Consider the following 23,706-nt stretch of genomic DNA (forward strand, 5'->3'; position numbering starts at 1 on the left):
CAGTGCAGCACTCCCTCAGTACTGACCCTCTGACAGTGCAGCACTCCCTCAGTACTGACCCTCTGACAGTGCAGCACTCCCTCAGTACTGACCCTCTGACAGTGCAGCACTCCCTCAGTACTGACCCTCTGACAGTGCAGCACTCCCTCAGTACTGACCCTCTGACAGTGCAGCACTCCCTCAGTACTGACCCTCTGACAGTGCAGCACTCCCTCAGTACTGACCCTCTGACAGTGCAGCACTCCCTCAGTACTGACCCTCTGACAGTGCAGCACTCCCTCAGTACTGACCCTCTGACAGTGCAGCACTCCCTCAGTACTGACCCTCTGACAGTGCAGCATCCCTCAGTACTGACCTCTGACCAGTGCAGCACTCCCCCAGTACTGATCTCTCTGACACTGCTGCACTCCCTCAGGACTGACTCCCCGACAGTGCAGCACTCCCTCAGAACTGACTTTCTGACCGGCAGCACTCCCTCAGTACTGACCCTCTGACAGTGCAGGACCCTCTCAGGACTGACGCTTCGATAGTGCAGCGCTCCCTCTGTACTGACCCTCTGACAGTGCAGCACTCCCTCACTACTGACCCTCTGACAGAGCAGCACTCCCTCAGTACTGACCCTCTGACAGTGCAGCACTCCCTCAGTACTGACCCTCTGACAGTGCAGCACTCCCTCAGTACTGACCCTCTGACAGTGCAGCACTCCCTCAGTACTGACCCTCTGACAGTGCAGCACTCCCTCAGTACTGACCCTCTGACAGTGCAGCACTCCCTCAGTACTGACCCTCTGACAGTGCAGCACTCCCTCAGTACTGACCCTCTGACAGTGCAGCACTCCCTCAGTACTGACCCTCTGACAGTGCAGCACTCCCTCAGTACTGACCCTCTGACAGTGCAGCACTCCCTCAGTACTGACCCTCTGACAGTGCAGCACTCCCTCAGTACTGACCCTCTGACAGTGCAGCACTCCCTCAGTACTGACCCTCTGACAGTGCAGCACTCCCTCAGTACTGACCCTCTGACAGTGCAGCACTCCCTCAGTACTGACCCTCTGACAGTGCAGCACTCCCTCAGTACTGACCCTCTGACAGTGCAGCACTCCCTCAGTACTGACCCTCTGACAGTGCAGCACTCCCTCAGTACTGACCCTCTGACAGTGCAGCACTCCCTCAGTACTGACCCTCTGACAGTGCAGCACTCCCTCAGTACTGACCCTCTGACAGTGCAGCACTCCCTCAGTACTGACCCTCTGACAGTGCAGCACTCCCTCAGTACTGACCCTCTGACAGTGCAGCACTCCCTCAGTACTGACCCTCTGACAGTGCAGCACTCCCTCAGTACTGACCCTCTGACAGTGCAGCACTCCCTCAGTACTGACCCTCTGACAGTGCAGCACTCCCTCAGTACTGACCCTCTGACAGTGCAGCACTCCCTCAGTACTGACCCTCTGACAGTGCAGCACTCCCTCAGTACTGACCCTCTGACAGTGCAGCACTCCCTCAGTACTGACCCTCTGACAGTGCAGCACTCCCTCAGTACTGACCCTCTGACAGTGCAGCACTCCCTCAGTACTGACCCTCTGACAGTGCAGCACTCCCTCAGTACTGACCCTCTGACAGTGCAGCACTCCCTCAGTACTGACCCTCTGACAGTGCAGCACTCCCTCAGTACTGACCCTCTGACAGTGCAGCACTCCCTCAGTACTGACCCTCTGACAGTGCAGCACTCCCTCAGTACTGACCTCTGACAGTGCAGCACTCCCTCAGTACTGACCCTCTGACAGTGCAGCACTCCCTCAGTACTGACCCTCTGACAGTGCAGCACTCCCTCAGTACTGACCCTCTGACAGTGCAGCACTCCCTCAGTACTGACCCTCTGACAGTGCAGCACTCCCTCAGTACTGACCCTCTGACAGTGCAGCACTCCCTCAGTACTGACCCTCTGACAGTGCAGCACTCCCTCAGTACTGACCCTCTGACAGTGCAGCACTCCCTCAGTACTGACCCTCTGACAGTGCAGCACTCCCTCAGTACTGACCCTCTGACAGTGCAGCACTCCCTCAGTACTGACCCTCTGACAGTGCAGCACTCCCTCAGTACTGACCCTCTGACAGTGCAGCACTCCCTCAGTACTGACCCTCTGACAGTGCAGCACTCCCTCAGTACTGACCCTCTGACAGTGCAGCACTCCCTCAGTACTGACCCTCTGACAGTGCAGCACTCCCTCAGTACTGACCCTCTGACAGTGCAGCACTCCCTCAGTACTGACCCTCTGACAGTGCAGCACTCCCTCAGTACTGACCCTCTGACAGTGCAGCACTCCCTCAGTACTGACCCTCTGACAGTGCAGCACTCCCTCAGTACTGACCCTCTGACAGTGCAGCACTCCCTCAGTACTGACCCTCTGACAGTGCAGCACTCCCTCAGTACTGACCCTCTGACAGTGCAGCACTCCCTCAGTACTGACCCTCTGACAGTGCAGCACTCCCTCAGTACTGACCCTCTGACAGTGCAGCACTCCCTCAGTACTGACCCTCTGACAGTGCAGCACTCCCTCAGTACTGACCCTCTGACAGTGCAGCACTCCCTCAGTACTGACCCTCTGACAGTGCAGCACTCCCTCAGTACTGACCCTCTGACAGTGCAGCACTCCCTCAGTACTGACCCTCTGACAGTGCAGCACTCCCTCAGTACTGACCCTCTGACAGTGCAGCACTCCCTCAGTACTGACCCTCTGACAGTGCAGCACTCCCTCAGTACTGACCCTCTGACAGTGCAGCACTCCCTCAGTACTGACCCTCTGACAGTGCAGCACTCCCTCAGTACTGACCCTCTGACAGTGCAGCACTCCCTCAGTACTGACCCTCTGACAGTGCAGCACTCCCTCAGTACTGACCCTCTGACAGTGCAGCACTCCCTCAGTACTGACCCTCTGACAGTGCAGCACTCCCTCAGTACTGACCCTCTGACAGTGCAGCACTCCCTCAGTACTGACCCTCTGACAGTGCAGCACTCCCTCAGTACTGACCCTCTGACAGTGCAGCACTCCCTCAGTACTGACCCTCTGACAGTGCAGCACTCCCTCAGTACTGACCCTCTGACAGTGCAGCACTCCCTCAGTACTGACCCTCTGACAGTGCAGCACTCCCTCAGTACTGACCCTCTGACAGTGCAGCACTCCCTCAGTACTGACCCTCTGACAGTGCAGCACTCCCTCAGTACTGACCCTCTGACAGTGCAGCACTCCCTCAGTACTGACCCTCTGACAGTGCAGCACTCCCTCAGTACTGACCCTCTGACAGTGCAGCACTCCCTCAGTACTGACCCTCTGACAGTGCAGCACTCCCTCAGTACTGACCCTCTGACAGTGCAGCACTCCCTCAGTACTGACCCTCTGACAGTGCAGCACTCCCTCAGTACTGACCCTCTGACAGTGCAGCACTCCCTCAGTACTGACCCTCTGACAGTGCAGCACTCCCTCAGTACTGACCCTCTGACAGTGCAGCACTCCCTCAGTACTGACCCTCTGACAGTGCAGCACTCCCTCAGTACTGACCCTCTGACAGTGCAGCACTCCCTCAGTACTGACCCTCTGACAGTGCAGCACTCCCTCAGTACTGACCCTCTGACAGTGCAGCACTCCCTCAGTACTGACCCTCTGACAGTGCAGCACTCCCTCAGTACTGACCCTCTGACAGTGCAGCACTCCCTCAGTACTGACCCTCTGACAGTGCAGCACTCCCTCAGTACTGACCCTCTGACAGTGCAGCACTCCCTCAGTACTGACCCTCTGACAGTGCAGCACTCCCTCAGTACTGACCCTCTGACAGTGCAGCACTCCCTCAGTACTGACCCTCTGACAGTGCAGCACTCCCTCAGTACTGACCCTCTGACAGTGCAGCACTCCCTCAGTACTGACCCTCTGACAGTGCAGCACTCCCTCAGTACTGACCCTCTGACAGTGCAGCACTCCCTCAGTACTGACCCTCTGACAGTGCAGCACTCCCTCAGTACTGACCCTCTGACAGTGCAGCACTCCCTCAGTACTGACCCTCTGACAGTGCAGCACTCCCTCAGTACTGACCCTCTGACAGTGCAGCACTCCCTCAGTACTGACCCTCTGACAGTGCAGCACTCCCTCAGTACTGACCCTCTGACAGTGCAGCACTCCCTCAGTACTGACCCTCTGACAGTGCAGCACTCCCTCAGTACTGACCCTCTGACAGTGCAGCACTCCCTCAGTACTGACCCTCTGACAGTGCAGCACTCCCTCAGTACTGACCCTCTGACAGTGCAGCACTCCCTCAGTACTGACCCTCTGACAGTGCAGCACTCCCTCAGTACTGACCCTCTGACAGTGCAGCACTCCCTCAGTACTGACCCTCTGACAGTGCAGCACTCCCTCAGTACTGACCCTCTGACAGTGCAGCACTCCCTCAGTACTGACCCTCTGACAGTGCAGCACTCCCTCAGTACTGACCCTCTGACAGTGCAGCACTCCCTCAGTACTGACCCTCTGACAGTGCAGCACTCCCTCAGTACTGACCCTCTGACAGTGCAGCACTCCCTCAGTACTGACCCTCTGACAGTGCAGCACTCCCTCAGTACTGACCCTCTGACAGTGCAGCACTCCCTCAGTACTGACCCTCTGACAGTGCAGCACTCCCTCAGTACTGACCCTCTGACAGTGCAGCACTCCCTCAGTACTGACCCTCTGACAGTGCAGCACTCCCTCAGTACTGACCCTCTGACAGTGCAGCACTCCCTCAGTACTGACCCTCTGACAGTGCAGCACTCCCTCAGTACTGACCCTCTGACAGTGCAGCACTCCCTCAGTACTGACCCTCTGACAGTGCAGCACTCCCTCAGTACTGACCCTCTGACAGTGCAGCACTCCCTCAGTACTGACCCTCTGACAGTGCAGCACTCCCTCAGTACTGACCCTCTGACAGTGCAGCACTCCCTCAGTACTGACCCTCTGACAGTGCAGCACTCCCTCAGTACTGACCCTCTGACAGTGCAGCACTCCCTCAGTACTGACCCTCTGACAGTGCAGCACTCCCTCAGTACTGACCCTCTGACAGTGCAGCACTCCCTCAGTACTGACCCTCTGACAGTGCAGCACTCCCTCAGTACTGACCCTCTGACAGTGCAGCACTCCCTCAGTACTGACCCTCTGACAGTGCAGCACTCCCTCAGTACTGACCCTCTGACAGTGCAGCACTCCCTCAGTACTGACCCTCTGACAGTGCAGCACTCCCTCAGTACTGACCCTCTGACAGTGCAGCACTCCCTCAGTACTGACCCTCTGACAGTGCAGCACTCCCTCAGTACTGACCCTCTGACAGTGCAGCACTCCCTCAGTACTGACCCTCTGACAGTGCAGCACTCCCTCAGTACTGACCCTCTGACAGTGCAGCACTCCCTCAGTACTGACCCTCTGACAGTGCAGCACTCCCTCAGTACTGACCCTCTGACAGTGCAGCACTCCCTCAGTACTGACCCTCTGACAGTGCAGCACTCCCTCAGTACTGACCCTCTGACAGTGCAGCACTCCCTCAGTACTGACCCTCTGACAGTGCAGCACTCCCTCAGTACTGACCCTCTGACAGTGCAGCACTCCCTCAGTACTGACCCTCTGACAGTGCAGCACTCCCTCAGTACTGACCCTCTGACAGTGCAGCACTCCCTCAGTACTGACCCTCTGACAGTGCAGCACTCCCTCAGTACTGACCCTCTGACAGTGCAGCACTCCCTCAGTACTGACCCTCTGACAGTGCAGCACTCCCTCAGTACTGACCCTCTGACAGTGCAGCACTCCCTCAGTACTGACCCTCTGACAGTGCAGCACTCCCTCAGTACTGACCCTCTGACAGTGCAGCACTCCCTCAGTACTGACCCTCTGACAGTGCAGCACTCCCTCAGTACTGACCCTCTGACAGTGCAGCACTCCCTCAGTACTGACCCTCTGACAGTGCAGCACTCCCTCAGTACTGACCCTCTGACAGTGCAGCACTCCCTCAGTACTGACCCTCTGACAGTGCAGCACTCCCTCAGTACTGACCCTCTGACAGTGCAGCACTCCCTCAGTACTGACCCTCTGACAGTGCAGCACTCCCTCAGTACTGACCCTCTGACAGTGCAGCACTCCCTCAGTACTGACCCTCTGACAGTGCAGCACTCCCTCAGTACTGACCCTCTGACAGTGCAGCACTCCCTCAGTACTGACCCTCTGACAGTGCAGCACTCCCTCAGTACTGACCCTCTGACAGTGCAGCACTCCCTCAGTACTGACCCTCTGACAGTGCAGCACTCCCTCAGTACTGACCCTCTGACAGTGCAGCACTCCCTCAGTACTGACCCTCTGACAGTGCAGCACTCCCTCAGTACTGACCCTCTGACAGTGCAGCACTCCCTCAGTACTGACCCTCTGACAGTGCAGCACTCCCTCAGTACTGACCCTCTGACAGTGCAGCACTCCCTCAGTACTGACCCTCTGACAGTGCAGCACTCCCTCAGTACTGACCCTCTGACAGTGCAGCACTCCCTCAGTACTGACCCTCTGACAGTGCAGCACTCCCTCAGTACTGACCCTCTGACAGTGCAGCACTCCCTCAGTACTGACCCTCTGACAGTGCAGCACTCCCTCAGTACTGACCCTCTGACAGTGCAGCACTCCCTCAGTACTGACCCTCTGACAGTGCAGCACTCCCTCAGTACTGACCCTCTGACAGTGCAGCACTCCCTCAGTACTGACCCTCTGACAGTGCAGCACTCCCTCAGTACTGACCCTCTGACAGTGCAGCACTCCCTCAGTACTGACCCTCTGACAGTGCAGCACTCCCTCAGTACTGACCCTCTGACAGTGCAGCACTCCCTCAGTACTGACCCTCTGACAGTGCAGCACTCCCTCAGTACTGACCCTCTGACAGTGCAGCACTCCCTCAGTACTGACCCTCTGACAGTGCAGCACTCCCTCAGTACTGACCCTCTGACAGTGCAGCACTCCCTCAGTACTGACCCTCTGACAGTGCAGCACTCCCTCAGTACTGACCCTCTGACAGTGCAGCACTCCCTCAGTACTGACCCTCTGACAGTGCAGCACTCCCTCAGTACTGACCCTCTGACAGTGCAGCACTCCCTCAGTACTGACCCTCTGACAGTGCAGCACTCCCTCAGTACTGACCCTCTGACAGTGCAGCACTCCCTCAGTACTGACCCTCTGACAGTGCAGCACTCCCTCAGTACTGACCCTCTGACAGTGCAGCACTCCCTCAGTACTGACCCTCTGACAGTGCAGCACTCCCTCAGTACTGACCCTCTGACAGTGCAGCACTCCCTCAGTACTGACCCTCTGACAGTGCAGCACTCCCTCAGTACTGACCCTCTGACAGTGCAGCACTCCCTCAGTACTGACCCTCTGACAGTGCAGCACTCCCTCAGTACTGACCCTCTGACAGTGCAGCACTCCCTCAGTACTGACCCTCTGACAGTGCAGCACTCCCTCAGTACTGACCCTCTGACAGTGCAGCACTCCCTCAGTACTGACCCTCTGACAGTGCAGCACTCCCTCAGTACTGACCCTCTGACAGTGCAGCACTCCCTCAGTACTGACCCTCTGACAGTGCAGCACTCCCTCAGTACTGACCCTCTGACAGTGCAGCACTCCCTCAGTACTGACCCTCTGACAGTGCAGCACTCCCTCAGTACTGACCCTCTGACAGTGCAGCACTCCCTCAGTACTGACCCTCTGACAGTGCAGCACTCCCTCAGTACTGACCCTCTGACAGTGCAGCACTCCCTCAGTACTGACCCTCTGACAGTGCAGCACTCCCTCAGTACTGACCCTCTGACAGTGCAGCACTCCCTCAGTACTGACCCTCTGACAGTGCAGCACTCCCTCAGTACTGACCCTCTGACAGTGCAGCACTCCCTCAGTACTGACCCTCTGACAGTGCAGCACTCCCTCAGTACTGACCCTCTGACAGTGCAGCACTCCCTCAGTACTGACCCTCTGACAGTGCAGCACTCCCTCAGTACTGACCCTCTGACAGTGCAGCACTCCCTCAGTACTGACCCTCTGACAGTGCAGCACTCCCTCAGTACTGACCCTCTGACAGTGCAGCACTCCCTCAGTACTGACCCTCTGACAGTGCAGCACTCCCTCAGTACTGACCCTCTGACAGTGCAGCACTCCCTCAGTACTGACCCTCTGACAGTGCAGCACTCCCTCAGTACTGACCCTCTGACAGTGCAGCACTCCCTCAGTACTGACCCTCTGACAGTGCAGCACTCCCTCAGTACTGACCCTCTGACAGTGCAGCACTCCCTCAGTACTGACCCTCTGACAGTGCAGCACTCCCTCAGTACTGACCCTCTGACAGTGCAGCACTCCCTCAGTACTGACCCTCTGACAGTGCAGCACTCCCTCAGTACTGACCCTCTGACAGTGCAGCACTCCCTCAGTACTGACCCTCTGACAGTGCAGCACTCCCTCAGTACTGACCCTCTGACAGTGCAGCACTCCCTCAGTACTGACCCTCTGACAGTGCAGCACTCCCTCAGTACTGACCCTCTGACAGTGCAGCACTCCCTCAGTACTGACCCTCTGACAGTGCAGCACTCCCTCAGTACTGACCCTCTGACAGTGCAGCACTCCCTCAGTACTGACCCTCTGACAGTGCAGCACTCCCTCAGTACTGACCCTCTGACAGTGCAGCACTCCCTCAGTACTGACCCTCTGACAGTGCAGCACTCCCTCAGTACTGACCCTCTGACAGTGCAGCACTCCCTCAGTACTGACCCTCTGACAGTGCAGCACTCCCTCAGTACTGACCCTCTGACAGTGCAGCACTCCCTCAGTACTGACCCTCTGACAGTGCAGCACTCCCTCAGTACTGACCCTCTGACAGTGCAGCACTCCCTCAGTACTGACCCTCTGACAGTGCAGCACTCCCTCAGTACTGACCCTCTGACAGTGCAGCACTCCCTCAGTACTGACCCTCTGACAGTGCAGCACTCCCTCAGTACTGACCCTCTGACAGTGCAGCACTCCCTCAGTACTGACCCTCTGACAGTGCAGCACTCCCTCAGTACTGACCCTCTGACAGTGCAGCACTCCCTCAGTACTGACCCTCTGACAGTGCAGCACTCCCTCAGTACTGACCCTCTGACAGTGCAGCACTCCCTCAGTACTGACCCTCTGACAGTGCAGCACTCCCTCAGTACTGACCCTCTGACAGTGCAGCACTCCCTCAGTACTGACCCTCTGACAGTGCAGCACTCCCTCAGTACTGACCCTCTGACAGTGCAGCACTCCCTCAGTACTGACCCTCTGACAGTGCAGCACTCCCTCAGTACTGACCCTCTGACAGTGCAGCACTCCCTCAGTACTGACCCTCTGACAGTGCAGCACTCCCTCAGTACTGACCCTCTGACAGTGCAGCACTCCCTCAGTACTGACCCTCTGACAGTGCAGCACTCCCTCAGTACTGACCCTCTGACAGTGCAGCACTCCCTCAGTACTGACCCTCTGACAGTGCAGCACTCCCTCAGTACTGACCCTCTGACAGTGCAGCACTCCCTCAGTACTGACCCTCTGACAGTGCAGCACTCCCTCAGTACTGACCCTCTGACAGTGCAGCACTCCCTCAGTACTGACCCTCTGACAGTGCAGCACTCCCTCAGTACTGACCCTCTGACAGTGCAGCACTCCCTCAGTACTGACCCTCTGACAGTGCAGCACTCCCTCAGTACTGACCCTCTGACAGTGCAGCACTCCCTCAGTACTGACCCTCTGACAGTGCAGCACTCCCTCAGTACTGACCCTCTGACAGTGCAGCACTCCCTCAGTACTGACCCTCTGACAGTGCAGCACTCCCTCAGTACTGACCCTCTGACAGTGCAGCACTCCCTCAGTACTGACCCTCTGACAGTGCAGCACTCCCTCAGTACTGACCCTCTGACAGTGCAGCACTCCCTCAGTACTGACCCTCTGACAGTGCAGCACTCCCTCAGTACTGACCCTCTGACAGTGCAGCACTCCCTCAGTACTGACCCTCTGACAGTGCAGCACTCCCTCAGTACTGACCCTCTGACAGTGCAGCACTCCCTCAGTACTGACCCTCTGACAGTGCAGCACTCCCTCAGTACTGACCCTCTGACAGTGCAGCACTCCCTCAGTACTGACCCTCTGACAGTGCAGCACTCCCTCAGTACTGACCCTCTGACAGTGCAGCACTCCCTCAGTACTGACCCTCTGACAGTGCAGCACTCCCTCAGTACTGACCCTCTGACAGTGCAGCACTCCCTCAGTACTGACCCTCTGACAGTGCAGCACTCCCTCAGTACTGACCCTCTGACAGTGCAGCACTCCCTCAGTACTGACCCTCTGACAGTGCAGCACTCCCTCAGTACTGACCCTCTGACAGTGCAGCACTCCCTCAGTACTGACCCTCTGACAGTGCAGCACTCCCTCAGTACTGACCCTCTGACAGTGCAGCACTCCCTCAGTACTGACCCTCTGACAGTGCAGCACTCCCTCAGTACTGACCCTCTGACAGTGCAGCACTCCCTCAGTACTGACCCTCTGACAGTGCAGCACTCCCTCAGTACTGACCCTCTGACAGTGCAGCACTCCCTCAGTACTGACCCTCTGACAGTGCAGCACTCCCTCAGTACTGACCCTCTGACAGTGCAGCACTCCCTCAGTACTGACCCTCTGACAGTGCAGCACTCCCTCAGTACTGACCCTCTGACAGTGCAGCACTCCCTCAGTACTGACCCTCTGACAGTGCAGCACTCCCTCAGTACTGACCCTCTGACAGTGCAGCACTCCCTCAGTACTGACCCTCTGACAGTGCAGCACTCCCTCAGTACTGACCCTCTGACAGTGCAGCACTCCCTCAGTACTGACCCTCTGACAGTGCAGCACTCCCTCAGTACTGACCCTCTGACAGTGCAGCACTCCCTCAGTACTGACCCTCTGACAGTGCAGCACTCCCTCAGTACTGACCCTCTGACAGTGCAGCACTCCCTCAGTACTGACCCTCTGACAGTGCAGCACTCCCTCAGTACTGACCCTCTGACAGTGCAGCACTCCCTCAGTACTGACCCTCTGACAGTGCAGCACTCCCTCAGTACTGACCCTCTGACAGTGCAGCACTCCCTCAGTACTGACCCTCTGACAGTGCAGCACTCCCTCAGTACTGACCCTCTGACAGTGCAGCACTCCCTCAGTACTGACCCTCTGACAGTGCAGCACTCCCTCAGTACTGACCCTCTGACAGTGCAGCACTCCCTCAGTACTGACCCTCTGACAGTGCAGCACTCCCTCAGTACTGACCCTCTGACAGTGCAGCACTCCCTCAGTACTGACCCTCTGACAGTGCAGCACTCCCTCAGTACTGACCCTCTGACAGTGCAGCACTCCCTCAGTACTGACCCTCTGACAGTGCAGCACTCCCTCAGTACTGACCCTCTGACAGTGCAGCACTCCCTCAGTACTGACCCTCTGACAGTGCAGCACTCCCTCAGTACTGACCCTCTGACAGTGCAGCACTCCCTCAGTACTGACCCTCTGACAGTGCAGCACTCCCTCAGTACTGACCCTCTGACAGTGCAGCACTCCCTCAGTACTGACCCTCTGACAGTGCAGCACTCCCTCAGTACTGACCCTCTGACAGTGCAGCACTCCCTCAGTACTGACCCTCTGACAGTGCAGCACTCCCTCAGTACTGACCCTCTGACAGTGCAGCACTCCCTCAGTACTGACCCTCTGACAGTGCAGCACTCCCTCAGTACTGACCCTCTGACAGTGCAGCACTCCCTCAGTACTGACCCTCTGACAGTGCAGCACTCCCTCAGTACTGACCCTCTGACAGTGCAGCACTCCCTCAGTACTGACCCTCTGACAGTGCAGCACTCCCTCAGTACTGACCCTCTGACAGTGCAGCACTCCCTCAGTACTGACCCTCTGACAGTGCAGCACTCCCTCAGTACTGACCCTCTGACAGTGCAGCACTCCCTCAGTACTGACCCTCTGACAGTGCAGCACTCCCTCAGTACTGACCCTCTGACAGTGCAGCACTCCCTCAGTACTGACCCTCTGACAGTGCAGCACTCCCTCAGTACTGACCCTCTGACAGTGCAGCACTCCCTCAGTACTGACCCTCTGACAGTGCAGCACTCCCTCAGTACTGACCCTCTGACAGTGCAGCACTCCCTCAGTACTGACCCTCTGACAGTGCAGCACTCCCTCAGTACTGACCCTCTGACAGTGCAGCACTCCCTCAGTACTGACCCTCTGACAGTGCAGCACTCCCTCAGTACTGACCCTCTGACAGTGCAGCACTCCCTCAGTACTGACCCTCTGACAGTGCAGCACTCCCTCAGTACTGACCCTCTGACAGTGCAGCACTCCCTCAGTACTGACCCTCTGACAGTGCAGCACTCCCTCAGTACTGACCCTCTGACAGTGCAGCACTCCCTCAGTACTGACCCTCTGACAGTGCAGCACTCCCTCAGTACTGACCCTCTGACAGTGCAGCACTCCCTCAGTACTGACCCTCTGACAGTGCAGCACTCCCTCAGTACTGACCCTCTGACAGTGCAGCACTCCCTCAGTACTGACCCTCTGACAGTGCAGCACTCCCTCAGTACTGACCCTCTGACAGTGCAGCACTCCCTCAGTACTGACCCTCTGACAGTGCAGCACTCCCTCAGTACTGACCCTCTGACAGTGCAGCACTCCCTCAGTACTGACCCTCTGACAGTGCAGCACTCCCTCAGTACTGACCCTCTGACAGTGCAGCACTCCCTCAGTACTGACCCTCTGACAGTGCAGCACTCCCTCAGTACTGACCCTCTGACAGTGCAGCACTCCCTCAGTACTGACCCTCTGACAGTGCAGCACTCCCTCAGTACTGACCCTCTGACAGTGCAGCACTCCCTCAGTACTGACCCTCTGACAGTGCAGCACTCCCTCAGTACTGACCCTCTGACAGTGCAGCACTCCCTCAGTACTGACCCTCTGACAGTGCAGCACTCCCTCAGTACTGACCCTCTGACAGTGCAGCACTCCCTCAGTACTGACCCTCTGACAGTGCAGCACTCCCTCAGTACTGACCCTCTGACAGTGCAGCACTCCCTCAGTACTGACCCTCTGACAGTGCAGCACTCCCTCAGTACTGACCCTCTGACAGTGCAGCACTCCCTCAGTACTGACCCTCTGACAGTGCAGCACTCCCTCAGTACTGACCCTCTGACAGTGCAGCACTCCCTCAGTACTGACCCTCTGACAGTGCAGCACTCCCTCAGTACTGACCCTCTGACAGTGCAGCACTCCCTCAGTACTGACCCTCTGACAGTGCAGCACTCCCTCAGTACTGACCCTCTGACAGTGCAGCACTCCCTCAGTACTGACCCTCTGACAGTGCAGCACTCCCTCAGTACTGACCCTCTGACAGTGCAGCACTCCCTCAGTACTGACCCTCTGACAGTGCAGCACTCCCTCAGTACTGACCCTCTGACAGTGCAGCACTCCCTCAGTACTGACCCTCTGACAGTGCAGCACTCCCTCAGTACTGACCCTCTGACAGTGCAGCACTCCCTCAGTACTGACCCTCTGACAGTGCAGCACTCCCTCAGTACTGACCCTCTGACAGTGCAGCACTCCCTCAGTACTGACCCTCTGACAGTGCAGCACTCCCTCAGTACTGACCCTCTGACAGTGCAGCACTCCCTCAGTACTGACCCTCTGACAGTGCAGCACTCCCTCAGTACTGACCCTCTGACAGTGCAGCACTCCCTCAGTACTGACCCTCTGACAGTGCAGCACTCCCTCAGTACTGACCCTCTGACAGTGCAGCACTCCCTCAGTACTGACCCTCTGACAGTGCAGCACTCCCTCAGTACTGACCCTCTGACAGTGCAGCACTCCCTCAGTACTGACCCTCTGACAGTGCAGCACTCCCTCAGTACTGACCCTCTGACAGTGCAGCACTCCCTCAGTACTGACCCTCTGACAGTGCAGCACTCCCTCAGTACTGACCCTCTGACAGTGCAGCACTCCCTCAGTACTGACCCTCTGACAGTGCAGCACTCCCTCAGTACTGACCCTCTGACAGTGCAGCACTCCCTCAGTACTGACCCTCTGACAGTGCAGCACTCCCTCAGTACTGACCCTCTGACAGTGCAGCACTCCCTCAGTACTGACCCTCTGACAGTGCAGCACTCCCTCAGTACTGACCCTCTGACAGTGCAGCACTCCCTCAGTACTGACCCTCTGACAGTGCAGCACTCCCTCAGTACTGACCCTCTGACAGTGCAGCACTCCCTCAGTACTGACCCTCTGACAGTGCAGCACTCCCTCAGTACTGACCCTCTGACAGTGCAGCACTCCCTCAGTACTGACCCTCTGACAGTGCAGCACTCCCTCAGTACTGACCCTCTGACAGTGCAGCACTCCCTCAGTACTGACCCTCTGACAGTGCAGCACTCCCTCAGTACTGACCCTCTGACAGTGCAGCACTCCCTCAGTACTGACCCTCTGACAGTGCAGCACTCCCTCAGTACTGACCCTCTGACAGTGCAGCACTCCCTCAGTACTGACCCTCTGACAGTGCAGCACTCCCTCAGTACTGACCCTCTGACAGTGCAGCACTCCCTCAGTACTGACCCTCTGACAGTGCAGCACTCCCTCAGTACTGACCCTCTGACAGTGCAGCACTCCCTCAGTACTGACCCTCTGACAGTGCAGCACTCCCTCAGTACTGACCCTCTGACAGTGCAGCACTCCCTCAGTACTGACCCTCTGACAGTGCAGCACTCCCTCAGTACTGACCCTCTGACAGTGCAGCACTCCCTCAGTACTGACCCTCTGACAGTGCAGCACTCCCTCAGTACTGACCCTCTGACAGTGCAGCACTCCCTCAGTACTGACCCTCTGACAGTGCAGCACTCCCTCAGTACTGACCCTCTGACAGTGCAGCACTCCCTCAGTACTGACCCTCTGACAGTGCAGCACTCCCTCAGTACTGACCCTCTGACAGTGCAGCACTCCCTCAGTACTGACCCTCTGACAGTGCAGCACTCCCTCAGTACTGACCCTCTGACAGTGCAGCACTCCCTCAGTACTGACCCTCTGACAGTGCAGCACTCCCTCAGTACTGACCCTCTGACAGTGCAGCACTCCCTCAGTACTGACCCTCTGACAGTGCAGCACTCCCTCAGTACTGACCCTCTGACAGTGCAGCACTCCCTCAGTACTGACCCTCTGACAGTGCAGCACTCCCTCAGTACTGACCCTCTGACAGTGCAGCACTCCCTCAGTACTGACCCTCTGACAGTGCAGCACTCCCTCAGTACTGACCCTCTGACAGTGCAGCACTCCCTCAGTACTGACCCTCTGACAGTGCAGCACTCCCTCAGTACTGACCCTCTGACAGTGCAGCACTCCCTCAGTACTGACCCTCTGACAGTGCAGCACTCCCTCAGTACTGACCCTCTGACAGTGCAGCACTCCCTCAGTACTGACCCTCTGACAGTGCAGCACTCCCTCAGTACTGACCCTCTGACAGTGCAGCACTCCCTCAGTACTGACCCTCTGACAGTGCAGCACTCCCTCAGTACTGACCCTCTGACAGTGCAGCACTCCCTCAGTACTGACCCTCTGACAGTGCAGCACTCCCTCAGTACTGACCCTCTGACAGTGCAGCACTCCCTCAGTACTGACCCTCTGACAGTGCAGCACTCCCTCAGTACTGACCCTCTGACAGTGCAGCACTCCCTCAGTACTGACCCTCTGACAGTGCAGCACTCCCTCAGTACTGACCCTCTGACAGTGCAGCACTCCCTCAGTACTGACCCTCTGACAGTGCAGCACTCCCTCAGTACTGACCCTCTGACAGTGCAGCACTCCCTCAGTACTGACCCTCTGACAGTGCAGCACTCCCTCAGTACTGACCCTCTGACAGTGCAGCACTCCCTCAGTACTGACCCTCTGACAGTGCAGCACTCCCTCAGTACTGACCCTCTGACAGTGCAGCACTCCCTCAGTACTGACCCTCTGACAGTGCAGCACTCCCTCAGTACTGACCCTCTGACAGTGCAGCACTCCCTCAGTACTGACCCTCTGACAGTGCAGCACTCCCTCAGTACTGACCCTCTGACAGTGCAGCACTCCCTCAGTACTGACCCTCTGACAGTGCAGCACTCCCTCAGTACTGACCCTCTGACAGTGCAGCACTCCCTCAGTACTGACCCTCTGACAGTGCAGCACTCCCTCAGTACTGACCCTCTGACAGTGCAGCACTCCCTCAGTACTGACCCTCTGACAGTGCAGCACTCCCTCAGTACTGACCCTCTGACAGTGCAGCACTCCCTCAGTACTGACCCTCTGACAGTGCAGCACTCCCTCAGTACTGACCCTCTGACAGTGCAGCACTCCCTCAGTACTGACCCTCTGACAGTGCAGCACTCCCTCAGTACTGACCCTCTGACAGTGCAGCACTCCCTCAGTACTGACCCTCTGACAGTGCAGCACTCCCTCAGTACTGACCCTCTGACAGTGCAGCACTCCCTCAGTACTGACCCTCTGACAGTGCAGCACTCCCTCAGTACTGACCCTCTGACAGTGCAGCACTCCCTCAGTACTGACCCTCTGACAGTGCAGCACTCCCTCAGTACTGACCCTCTGACAGTGCAGCACTCCCTCAGTACTGACCCTCTGACAGTGCAGCACTCCCTCAGTACTGACCCTCTGACAGTGCAGCACTCCCTCAGTACTGACCCTCTGACAGTGCAGCACTCCCTCAGTACTGACCCTCTGACAGTGCAGCACTCCCTCAGTACTGACCCTCTGACAGTGCAGCACTCCCTCAGTACTGACCCTCTGACAGTGCAGCACTCCCTCAGTACTGACCCTCTGACAGTGCAGCACTCCCTCAGTACTGACCCTCTGACAGTGCAGCACTCCCTCAGTACTGACCCTCTGACAGTGCAGCACTCCCTCAGTACTGACCCTCTGACAGTGCAGCACTCCCTCAGTACTGACCCTCTGACAGTGCAGCACTCCCTCAGTACTGACCCTCTGACAGTGCAGCACTCCCTCAGTACTGACCCTCTGACAGTGCAGCACTCCCTCAGTACTGACCCTCTGACAGTGCAGCACTCCCTCAGTACTGACCCTCTGACAGTGCAGCACTCCCTCAGTACTGACCCTCTGACAGTGCAGCACTCCCTCAGTACTGACCCTCTGACAGTGCAGCACTCCCTCAGTACTGACCCTCTGACAGTGCAGCACTCCCTCAGTACTGACCCTCTGACAGTGCAGCACTCCCTCAGTACTGACCCTCTGACAGTGCAGCACTCCCTCAGTACTGACCCTCTGACAGTGCAGCACTCCCTCAGTACTGACCCTCTGACAGTGCAGCACTCCCTCAGTACTGACCCTCTGACAGTGCAGCACTCCCTCAGTACTGACCCTCTGACAGTGCAGCACTCCCTCAGTACTGACCCTCTGACAGTGCAGCACTCCCTCAGTACTGACCCTCTGACAGTGCAGCACTCCCTCAGTACTGACCCTCTGACAGTGCAGCACTCCCTCAGTACTGACCCTCTGACAGTGCAGCACTCCCTCAGTACTGACCCTCTGACAGTGCAGCACTCCCTCAGTACTGACCCTCTGACAGTGCAGCACTCCCTCAGTACTGACCCTCTGACAGTGCAGCACTCCCTCAGTACTGACCCTCTGACAGTGCAGCACTCCCTCAGTACTGACCCTCTGACAGTGCAGCACTCCCTCAGTACTGACCCTCTGACAGTGCAGCACTCCCTCAGTACTGACCCTCTGACAGTGCAGCACTCCCTCAGTACTGACCCTCTGACAGTGCAGCACTCCCTCAGTACTGACCCTCTGACAGTGCAGCACTCCCTCAGTACTGACCCTCTGACAGTGCAGCACTCCCTCAGTACTGACCCTCTGACAGTGCAGCACTCCCTCAGTACTGACCCTCTGACAGTGCAGCACTCCCTCAGTACTGACCCTCTGACAGTGCAGCACTCCCTCAGTACTGACCCTCTGACAGTGCAGCACTCCCTCAGTACTGACCCTCTGACAGTGCAGCACTCCCTCAGTACTGACCCTCTGACAGTGCAGCACTCCCTCAGTACTGACCCTCTGACAGTGCAGCACTCCCTCAGTACTGACCCTCTGACAGTGCAGCACTCCCTCAGTACTGACCCTCTGACAGTGCAGCACTCCCTCAGTACTGACCCTCTGACAGTGCAGCACTCCCTCAGTACTGACCCTCTGACAGTGCAGCACTCCCTCAGTACTGACCCTCTGACAGTGCAGCACTCCCTCAGTACTGACCCTCTGACAGTGCAGCACTCCCTCAGTACTGACCCTCTGACAGTGCAGCACTCCCTCAGTACTGACCCTCTGACAGTGCAGCACTCCCTCAGTACTGACCCTCTGACAGTGCAGCACTCCCTCAGTACTGACCCTCTGACAGTGCAGCACTCCCTCAGTACTGACCCTCTGACAGTGCAGCACTCCCTCAGTACTGACCCTCTGACAGTGCAGCACTCCCTCAGTACTGACCCTCTGACAGTGCAGCACTCCCTCAGTACTGACCCTCTGACAGTGCAGCACTCCCTCAGTACTGACCCTCTGACAGTGCAGCACTCCCTCAGTACTGACCCTCTGACAGTGCAGCACTCCCTCAGTACTGACCCTCTGACAGTGCAGCACTCCCTCAGTACTGACCCTCTGACAGTGCAGCACTCCCTCAGTACTGACCCTCTGACAGTGCAGCACTCCCTCAGTACTGACCCTCTGACAGTGCAGCACTCCCTCAGTACTGACCCTCTGACAGTGCAGCACTCCCTCAGTACTGACCCTCTGACAGTGCAGCACTCCCTCAGTACTGACCCTCTGACAGTGCAGCACTCCCTCAGTACTGACCCTCTGACAGTGCAGCACTCCCTCAGTACTGACCCTCTGACAGTGCAGCACTCCCTCAGTACTGACCCTCTGACAGTGCAGCACTCCCTCAGTACTGACCCTCTGACAGTGCAGCACTCCCTCAGTACTGACCCTCTGACAGTGCAGCACTCCCTCAGTACTGACCCTCTGACAGTGCAGCACTCCCTCAGTACTGACCCTCTGACAGTGCAGCACTCCCTCAGTACTGACCCTCTGACAGTGCAGCACTCCCTCAGTACTGACCCTCTGACAGTGCAGCACTCCCTCAGTACTGACCCTCTGACAGTGCAGCACTCCCTCAGTACTGACCCTCTGACAGTGCAGCACTCCCTCAGTACTGACCCTCTGACAGTGCAGCACTCCCTCAGTACTGACCCTCTGACAGTGCAGCACTCCCTCAGTACTGACCCTCTGACAGTGCAGCACTCCCTCAGTACTGACCCTCTGACAGTGCAGCACTCCCTCAGTACTGACCCTCTGACAGTGCAGCACTCCCTCAGTACTGACCCTCTGACAGTGCAGCACTCCCTCAGTACTGACCCTCTGACAGTGCAGCACTCCCTCAGTACTGACCCTCTGACAGTGCAGCACTCCCTCAGTACTGACCCTCTGACAGTGCAGCACTCCCTCAGTACTGACCCTCTGACAGTGCAGCACTCCCTCAGTACTGACCCTCTGACAGTGCAGCACTCCCTCAGTACTGACCCTCTGACAGTGCAGCACTCCCTCAGTACTGACCCTCTGACAGTGCAGCACTCCCTCAGTACTGACCCTCTGACAGTGCAGCACTCCCTCAGTACTGACCCTCTGACAGTGCAGCACTCCCTCAGTACTGACCCTCTGACAGTGCAGCACTCCCTCAGTACTGACCCTCTGACAGTGCAGCACTCCCTCAGTACTGACCCTCTGACAGTGCAGCACTCCCTCAGTACTGACCCTCTGACAGTGCAGCACTCCCTCAGTACTGACCCTCTGACAGTGCAGCACTCCCTCAGTACTGACCCTCTGACAGTGCAGCACTCCCTCAGTACTGACCCTCTGACAGTGCAGCACTCCCTCAGTACTGACCCTCTGACAGTGCAGCACTCCCTCAGTACTGACCCTCTGACAGTGCAGCACTCCCTCAGTACTGACCCTCTGACAGTGCAGCACTCCCTCAGTACTGACCCTCTGACAGTGCAGCACTCCCTCAGTACTGACCCTCTGACAGTGCAGCACTCCCTCAGTACTGACCCTCTGACAGTGCAGCACTCCCTCAGTACTGACCCTCTGACAGTGCAGCACTCCCTCAGTACTGACCCTCTGACAGTGCAGCACTCCCTCAGTACTGACCCTCTGACAGTGCAGCACTCCCTCAGTACTGACCCTCTGACAGTGCAGCACTCCCTCAGTACTGACCCTCTGACAGTGCAGCACTCCCTCAGTACTGACCCTCTGACAGTGCAGCACTCCCTCAGTACTGACCCTCTGACAGTGCAGCACTCCCTCAGTACTGACCCTCTGACAGTGCAGCACTCCCTCAGTACTGACCCTCTGACAGTGCAGCACTCCCTCAGTACTGACCCTCTGACAGTGCAGCACTCCCTCAGTACTGACCCTCTGACAGTGCAGCACTCCCTCAGTACTGACCCTCTGACAGTGCAGCACTCCCTCAGTACTGACCCTCTGACAGTGCAGCACTCCCTCAGTACTGACCCTCTGACAGTGCAGCACTCCCTCAGTACTGACCCTCTGACAGTGCAGCACTCCCTCAGTACTGACCCTCTGACAGTGCAGCACTCCCTCAGTACTGACCCTCTGACAGTGCAGCACTCCCTCAGTACTGACCCTCTGACAGTGCAGCACTCCCTCAGTACTGACCCTCTGACAGTGCAGCACTCCCTCAGTACTGACCCTCTGACAGTGCAGCACTCCCTCAGTACTGACCCTCTGACAGTGCAGCACTCCCTCAGTACTGACCCTCTGACAGTGCAGCACTCCCTCAGTACTGACCCTCTGACAGTGCAGCACTCCCTCAGTACTGACCCTCTGACAGTGCAGCACTCCCTCAGTACTGACCCTCTGACAGTGCAGCACTCCCTCAGTACTGACCCTCTGACAGTGCAGCACTCCCTCAGTACTGACCCTCTGACAGTGCAGCACTCCCTCAGTACTGACCCTCTGACAGTGCAGCACTCCCTCAGTACTGACCCTCTGACAGTGCAGCACTCCCTCAGTACTGACCCTCTGACAGTGCAGCACTCCCTCAGTACTGACCCTCTGACAGTGCAGCACTCCCTCAGTACTGACCCTCTGACAGTGCAGCACTCCCTCAGTACTGACCCTCTGACAGTGCAGCACTCCCTCAGTACTGACCCTCTGACAGTGCAGCACTCCCTCAGTACTGACCCTCTGACAGTGCAGCACTCCCTCAGTACTGACCCTCTGACAGTGCAGCACTCCCTCAGTACTGACCCTCTGACAGTGCAGCACTCCCTCAGTACTGACCCTCTGACAGTGCAGCACTCCCTCAGTACTGACCCTCTGACAGTGCAGCACTCCCTCAGTACTGACCCTCTGACAGTGCAGCACTCCCTCAGTACTGACCCTCTGACAGTGCAGCACTCCCTCAGTACTGACCCTCTGACAGTGCAGCACTCCCTCAGTACTGACCCTCTGACAGTGCAGCACTCCCTCAGTACTGACCCTCTGACAGTGCAGCACTCCCTCAGTACTGACCCTCTGACAGTGCAGCACTCCCTCAGTACTGACCCTCTGACAGTGCAGCACTCCCTCAGTACTGACCCTCTGACAGTGCAGCACTCCCTCAGTACTGACCCTCTGACAGTGCAGCACTCCCTCAGTACTGACCCTCTGACAGTGCAGCACTCCCTCAGTACTGACCCTCTGACAGTGCAGCACTCCCTCAGTACTGACCCTCTGACAGTGCAGCACTCCCTCAGTACTGACCCTCTGACAGTGCAGCACTCCCTCAGTACTGACCCTCTGACAGTGCAGCACTCCCTCAGTACTGACCCTCTGACAGTGCAGCACTCCCTCAGTACTGACCCTCTGACAGTGCAGCACTCCCTCAGTACTGACCCTCTGACAGTGCAGCACTCCCTCAGTACTGACCCTCTGACAGTGCAGCACTCCCTCAGTACTGACCCTCTGACAGTGCAGCACTCCCTCAGTACTGACCCTCTGACAGTGCAGCACTCCCTCAGTACTGACCCTCTGACAGTGCAGCACTCCCTCAGTACTGACCCTCTGACAGTGCAGCACTCCCTCAGTACTGACCCTCTGACAGTGCAGCACTCCCTCAGTACTGACCCTCTGACAGTGCAGCACTCCCTCAGTACTGACCCTCTGACAGTGCAGCACTCCCTCAGTACTGACCCTCTGACAGTGCAGCACTCCCTCAGTACTGACCCTCTGACAGTGCAGCACTCCCTCAGTACTGACCCTCTGACAGTGCAGCACTCCCTCAGTACTGACCCTCTGACAGTGCAGCACTCCCTCAGTACTGACCCTCTGACAGTGCAGCACTCCCTCAGTACTGACCCTCTGACAGTGCAGCACTCCCTCAGTACTGACCCTCTGACAGTGCAGCACTCCCTCAGTACTGACCCTCTGACAGTGCAGCACTCCCTCAGTACTGACCCTCTGACAGTGCAGCACTCCCTCAGTACTGACCCTCTGACAGTGCAGCACTCCCTCAGTACTGACCCTCTGACAGTGCAGCACTCCCTCAGTACTGACCCTCTGACAGTGCAGCACTCCCTCAGTACTGACCCTCTGACAGTGCAGCACTCCCTCAGTACTGACCCTCTGACAGTGCAGCACTCCCTCAGTACTGACCCTCTGACAGTGCAGCACTCCCTCAGTACTGACCCTCTGACAGTGCAGCACTCCCTCAGTACTGACCCTCTGACAGTGCAGCACTCCCTCAGTACTGACCCTCTGACAGTGCAGCACTCCCTCAGTACTGACCCTCTGACAGTGCAGCACTCCCTCAGTACTGACCCTCTGACAGTGCAGCACTCCCTCAGTACTGACCCTCTGACAGTGCAGCACTCCCTCAGTACTGACCCTCTGACAGTGCAGCACTCCCTCAGTACTGACCCTCTGACAGTGCAGCACTCCCTCAGTACTGACCCTCTGACAGTGCAGCACTCCCTCAGTACTGACCCTCTGACAGTGCAGCACTCCCTCAGTACTGACCCTCTGACAGTGCAGCACTCCCTCAGTACTGACCCTCTGACAGTGCAGCACTCCCTCAGTACTGACCCTCTGACAGTGCAGCACTCCCTCAGTACTGACCCTCTGACAGTGCAGCACTCCCTCAGTACTGACCCTCTGACAGTGCAGCACTCCCTCAGTACTGACCCTCTGACAGTGCAGCACTCCCTCAGTACTGACCCTCTGACAGTGCAGCACTCCCTCAGTACTGACCCTCTGACAGTGCAGCACTCCCTCAGTACTGACCCTCTGACAGTGCAGCACTCCCTCAGTACTGACCCTCTGACAGTGCAGCACTCCCTCAGTACTGACCCTCTGACAGTGCAGCACTCCCTCAGTACTGACCCTCTGACAGTGCAGCACTCCCTCAGTACTGACCCTCTGACAGTGCAGCACTCCCTCAGTACTGACCCTCTGACAGTGCAGCACTCCCTCAGTACTGACCCTCTGACAGTGCAGCACTCCCTCAGTACTGACCCTCTGACAGTGCAGCACTCC

Source organism: Carcharodon carcharias, assembly GCF_017639515.1.
Source record: "Carcharodon carcharias isolate sCarCar2 chromosome 9 unlocalized genomic scaffold, sCarCar2.pri SUPER_9_unloc_1, whole genome shotgun sequence".
NCBI classification, from domain to species: domain Eukaryota; kingdom Metazoa; phylum Chordata; class Chondrichthyes; order Lamniformes; family Lamnidae; genus Carcharodon; species Carcharodon carcharias.